The sequence below is a fragment of the Xyrauchen texanus genome, chromosome 5 (genome assembly GCF_025860055.1).
Source record: "Xyrauchen texanus isolate HMW12.3.18 chromosome 5, RBS_HiC_50CHRs, whole genome shotgun sequence".
Taxonomy (NCBI): Eukaryota; Metazoa; Chordata; class Actinopteri; order Cypriniformes; family Catostomidae; genus Xyrauchen; species Xyrauchen texanus.
Window position 1 is genome coordinate 26,631,924 of NC_068280.1, and position 6,000 is coordinate 26,637,923.

A 6,000-nucleotide genomic window follows, 5' to 3' on the forward strand; every position below is an offset into this window, starting at 1 on the left:
ACTGTGTGAATAAGTTGATGAGAATTAACAAATACTGACAATATAGCAATGGTATCAAATTAAAATATTTGTAAGATGACGTGTCAGCCACATCACATGATGTGACGCATCTCATGACGCTTGAACTCATGAGCCACATGAGTTCAAGCGTAAGACTAAATCTACCACCATTAAAATACTTAAGAGACAATTAAAATCAACAAGTCGCGGTAATAAAAGAACATCAATCGCAACACTTGCCCCTCTCCGCCAATTTGCACTGCATAAATGGGAACAACACACTGAGTGTTTGATTAACTAGTCACCATGTTTTACAGTAATGAGATAGGGAGACATCCTGAGACCAGGACTGATGTTTTCACATGCTCCCCAGCCAAAAAGGCCACAGGTGCTGGAAAACACAACCACAGGTATATGCAGATGCTACCAACACATAATGTCAAAAACAGATGGACAGAGAGATGTAAAGATACACACACACACACACACACACACACACACACACACACACCTCTTTCCTATTATTCAGAAAATTAATTTCCTCATACATAATTTCCTTACAATCACACATTCACCAATAGAGGCAGTTTGTCTGCCCATCTGGTAGTCCTGGCCTGGTGAGCCGGCAGGCAGGGAAAACCATCAATATGGAGACTGGACATTAAACAGTGTGTCCAGGCCAGGGAAAACCATCAATATGGAGACTGGACATGAAACAGTGTGTTGGAGAGGTTTTTCTTGCAGAGGTCACATGATCCTCCTGACACAGTGCACCTCACATTATGTCACAGGACCTCTGTTGAGCTACATCTTATTTAACCTGATTCGAGAACTTCTCCTTACACTGAAGAGATAAATAAAGCCTGTAACAATGGTCTTTTTTCCTTAATCATGGTCCAGTAAGGATGTAAGATTATTTTCAACATGGCTGATGAGAGTTATGGAAGACCCTTTGATGATCCTTAGTTTTGGTTATGGTCACATTATTTAGACAGACACGTCTGTTCAGACATTCTTTATTTGACTTCAGTGGCTCTTTCCACTTGATGTCTGGGGTTTTGGTGTGGAGAAGAGCTGTGTATGCTCATCAGGGAATGTGGGTGTGGCTCTGCTGATTTTGAAGTTGCTGACAACCTTCACATGACCCTGAAAAACAGCTTCTTTTCAAACCTAGACTTGCTAAACAACTTAAATTAGCAATAGAAACAAAAAACAGGGAGTAAATCAAATGGATGAGAGCAGAATATAGTTTTGTTTTAAGCATTTCAGGCATACAACTGCTGCCAAACAATGAAAAAGAAATGGCCATTTCATAAAATGTAATTCTGCTTTAACTCCTTTTAGGCTTCTTCTAAAATGATATAATTCCAAGCATTTTTATTAAATAAAAATAATTTTTCAAGAGTTCATAATGATATGATACATCACTTGCTCTGGACAATTTTGTAGGGCTATGAGGAGCTCAACACATGAACAGGCTGATTGACTGACCACAGGCGGAGAGAGCTTTGGCAAAGCATGAGGGAGCAGAAGTCATGCCCATCAAGCCTCTCTAAAGGGGTCAAAGGTCAGGGATTATGGGTTTTTGGGGAGGGCAGGTAAAAGCTACACTTGTAAGCCAGCAATCAAGGCATCAGGGCTACATGGAGCAGAGTGGGGCAATGAGAGGGGATGGGACAGCCCTCACATGGACTCAAACTCATCGATACGCTGCTTGGTGTTGCCCTGGCGGATCTGGCGAAGGGTCTTGTACTTATCCCGACCCGCCTTCACATTCTCTGCATGCAAAACATCGTTTTGGGTCTTCTTGGTATCATCGCGGGCCTGGGCCAGTTCTGAGCTCAAGGCCTGCAAGGAGGAGAGTGTGTTTTCGGTAACATTTACAGGTATATAATCTCTAATTGACTTCCTTTTCATCACAAAATCTAAATTCAGGGTTCCCATACATTTAGACCAATGAATTTCCATTACTTTTCCAGTTGTTTGTGATTACTCAAGTTTAATAAAGTTTTTTTTACAAAGAGTAATTTCCGGCCTATGAAATGTTTTAGAGCTGACCATAACTAAAAACATTTATAGTCACTTATAGAAATTTCCATTAATTTTACTGGCTTGAAAATACATTTTTTAAAATGTACTGATATTTCTTGGTTTTCCATGACCACGCCCTTACAAAATTATACAGTTCTTGCAAACCCCTGTGGCAAAAATGATGCAAATTCTTAACACCTCCAAATGTTTGCAGCAGATTCACAACTCATGTGAAGAGCTGCAAATATCTGGAAATTATTTGTGGCAAATTATTGTTTGCTGCTAATTTACCACATATTAACTGCCACTTTGTTGCAAATAAATAATTTTTGCAAGGTAAAGCACCCTGTGTATTTTCCAAAAGTAAGTCTGTTAGTTGCATCATTTACTCATACCTGCAGCTGTTTTTTGACACGTTCATTCTTTTGGGTCTCAGTGAGGCGTTCCTCCTCTCTGCGCTGGTGAGCCACTCCAGCATTAGAGAGCTCAGTGCTGGCTTCTGCACTGCTTTCATCATGCTCGTCATGCTCATTCTCTGTCGCACCACCTGGTGGAGCCATTATCACTGTCTTCAGCTCCTCTTTGGTCTTCTCCAAGTCCTCCTGAGCAGACAGCGCCTACAAGAAACAAGTGAGAAATTAATATATCAACCACACATAGTTCATGCTATGCTATAAAATGACCCAGCAAATAATATGAAATTACCTACAACACATCTGTTGCAGAGGTGTTTAAGCACTAAATAAATGTCAGCCCTTTCATTACTAGATATCACATTCCCTCCATCCAACAACATGGGTGCAACCATCACTACAAAACAGGAGTTTAATCCCCAATTAGCATATTGAAATTTATAAGCAGATGATAGAGCAAATCATATGCAAGCATATAGGTGAGGTTGTGAATCTGTCCCAAGCAGAAAAACGGGGTTGTTTTAAATAAACCTGCACCAATTTAACTGGATTGATTTAAAGTTAAAAGAGGCCCCTGGAAGACCATATGTGCAGAGTTTAAGAATTTGACAAAAATACTGACAATGCATTAAAGTAATAGCTGAAAATTGAATAATGAAAATTCTTGTGTATAACATTCCTCTATTGTAAATAGCATCATGATTGTGGTTGTATCAAAAACCATGCAAGTTCTCAAGTGAACCTGAAATCGCAATGTTCACCTCTAAAGGATGTATGAATGAGCTTCTCTCATGAACGTGCCAACAAGAGTTAGGACAGTGAAGTTTGATAGTGAATAAGCATTTAATTTTTGGTCTTTTTCTCACCAAATTATATAATAATAAAAAAAAAAGAATAAGAGTATTGCATTCATAATTTTTTTCCCTCTATTATTATTATTACACATCAACATGAAAGCTTTGCAATAAAGACACACTGGGCAAAAGAGACACAACATGACACTACTTGAGTCATAGAGTTCAACATAGCTGTATGACTGGCTAGACAGATAACTCATCTGATTGGCTGAGGAGGATGCCTTTGAAAAAACAATTATTTGTGAATTGAAATCTAGCAGGGAAGTATTAAAACATCCAAACACAAATCTGAGGAGATCCACAAACATTTGCAAATGCGGATTCAAATATCAATTCGTAAAATTAAAATACATTAATAAAAACTTTAATGTATTTATGTTTTGTATTTGTGAAATCAAATTTTTGGAAAGTAAATCTGGTTATGCATCTGTTAAACATAATTTGTGAAAATATATGTGACCAGGCCAATAAGAGCCTGCCATTGGACTACATACCCCTAGAGGTCACCCTGGTGAATATGTGTGGTGAAGTAGCCAAAAGAGAAGCTGATGTAGTGTCCGGTGTTAGAGATCCCTGTGCGCATGTGTCAGCTAGTGTGTGTGTGGTGGAGTGGAGAGAAGTGCCATTTTTGAGGAATAGAGTGAGAGCTCACTCAGGGTGAGATATATGTTGATAAAACATTTAAAAGGCATAACTAAATGTTGATATCAACTGATGGTTTCGTACTGGTTACAGTTATTTGAGTGTGTTCATTGGGCAGTCGTAAAACTGTCGCACAGAACTTATGTCTCTCGATGTGCAAGAGATCTTCATGGGGCGAGATTGAAGCAGCCTCCGTGATGGAGAATGAGCATGAGTGTTAATTTAATGTGTTTCTTAAGAATTATTTGTACTATTTGTTACATTTAATGTTGTGATTTCTGAGGTGGAAGTAAACAATTCTTCTTTCTCCTGTGATAAATTATGTTAGAGGGGAGAAGCGAGACATGCAAGTGTACATGTAAGTTATTAGTCAGATGACTGTTCCTATGTGGTGAAGTGCTTCACAAAGTGAGTGTAATTTATTCTGTTCTCTATGACAAATGCTTTTATTAAATTAAGGGAAGATCTGATGAGTGGTGAAGTGTTTATAATGTTCATGTTCATCTGAGCTAATTAATAATTTGTCTTAAGAAAAGGAATATAATGTGGGAAAGTGTTAAATGTACTGATTAATTCTGATTCGTAAGTATGAGTGGCTTATGTGTACAGCTGTGGCCAAAAGTATTGGCAGTGACATAAATTTTGTTTTCTGCTTCAGTTGTTGTGGTGTTGATTCACATTTTTCCTAGATTATTGTGCAGAGTGAGCAGATGCATTTTAAATAATTGCAAAAAGCTTAATTGGCCAAAAAAACGTTATAACAAAAACCCAAATCTCACTGTGTTTTGGCCCTGGCACAAAATGACCAGCTAACATAATTTCACTAATCATATCAGCAGCACCTGGGAAAGTGTGAACGAGTACTAGTCAGGTGAAATCACTCTATCATTCTGATTGGATTATAAGAGCAGTCTGATTGCTATAAAAGGATGGAAGAAGTGCTTCCAATCATTGTGTTCTTGTTCGCAATGTTTACCTCTAAAGAAAGACGTCCAGCCATCATCGCTTTGCATCAAAATGGCCTCACATGCAAGGAAATTGCTGCAAGGAATATTGCACCTGAAAGAAACATTTACCGGATCATAAAGAACTTCAAGGAGAGAGGTTCAACTGCAGTGAAGAAGGCTTCAGGATGTCCCAGATTGTCCAGCAAGCGCCAGGACTGTCTCCTCCTGAGGAGTCAGATATGGAATTGTGTCACCGCCAGTGCAGAACTTGTTTAATATTGGCAGCGGGTTGGTGTGAATGCATCTGCACGCACAGTGTGGCAAAGACTTTTGGACAATGGCCTGGTGTCAAGAAGGGCATCAACGTGCCCATCTGATCAATTAACTCATCAATGCGTGGCATTGGATATGCGTCAAATTTGGACACCGCATTCACTTTCCGGTAGTCAACACAGAACCAGACCGCGCCGTCTCTCTTTGGTACCAGAACAACCGGGCTGGCCCAATCACTGTGCGACTCTTGTATTATGTCCATTTCCAGCATTGCCTCCAATTCTTCCTGAACAATCTTTTTCTTGTGACCAGGAAGACGATAGGGGCGGCTAATATCCACCACCCCCGGGGTGGTCTCGATATGGTGCTCTAAGAGGTTTGTGCGACTGGGTAGGGGTGAAAACATGTCTGCAAATTCCGCTTGCAACCAACCAATATCTGTAAGCTGCAACAGCAAGAGGTGGTCTCTGCAAGGGGCCGGAGTGAATGTGAATCTTGATTTAAGAAATATCTCCGGTCCGAGCTCCACCCTCTCCGGAACTACCGTCGCCAGGGCTACAGGTACCGCCTCCCTCCATGGTTTGAGGAGGTTGAGGTGGTAGATTTGACGTGCCACTCTCCTATCCGTTCGCCTAACCTCATAATCGAGATCTCCGACTCGTCGTGTGACCTCAAAGGGTCCTTGCCACTTGGCGAGTAATTTGGAGCTTGAGGTGGGCAGTAATACAACCACATTATCTCCCTCAATACATTTATAAAACCGGGCCAATTGGTTCTCAGAATTACCAGATGTTTGAGGCGGGAATTAACCGTGACCTCGACTCTATGCCATTTTCC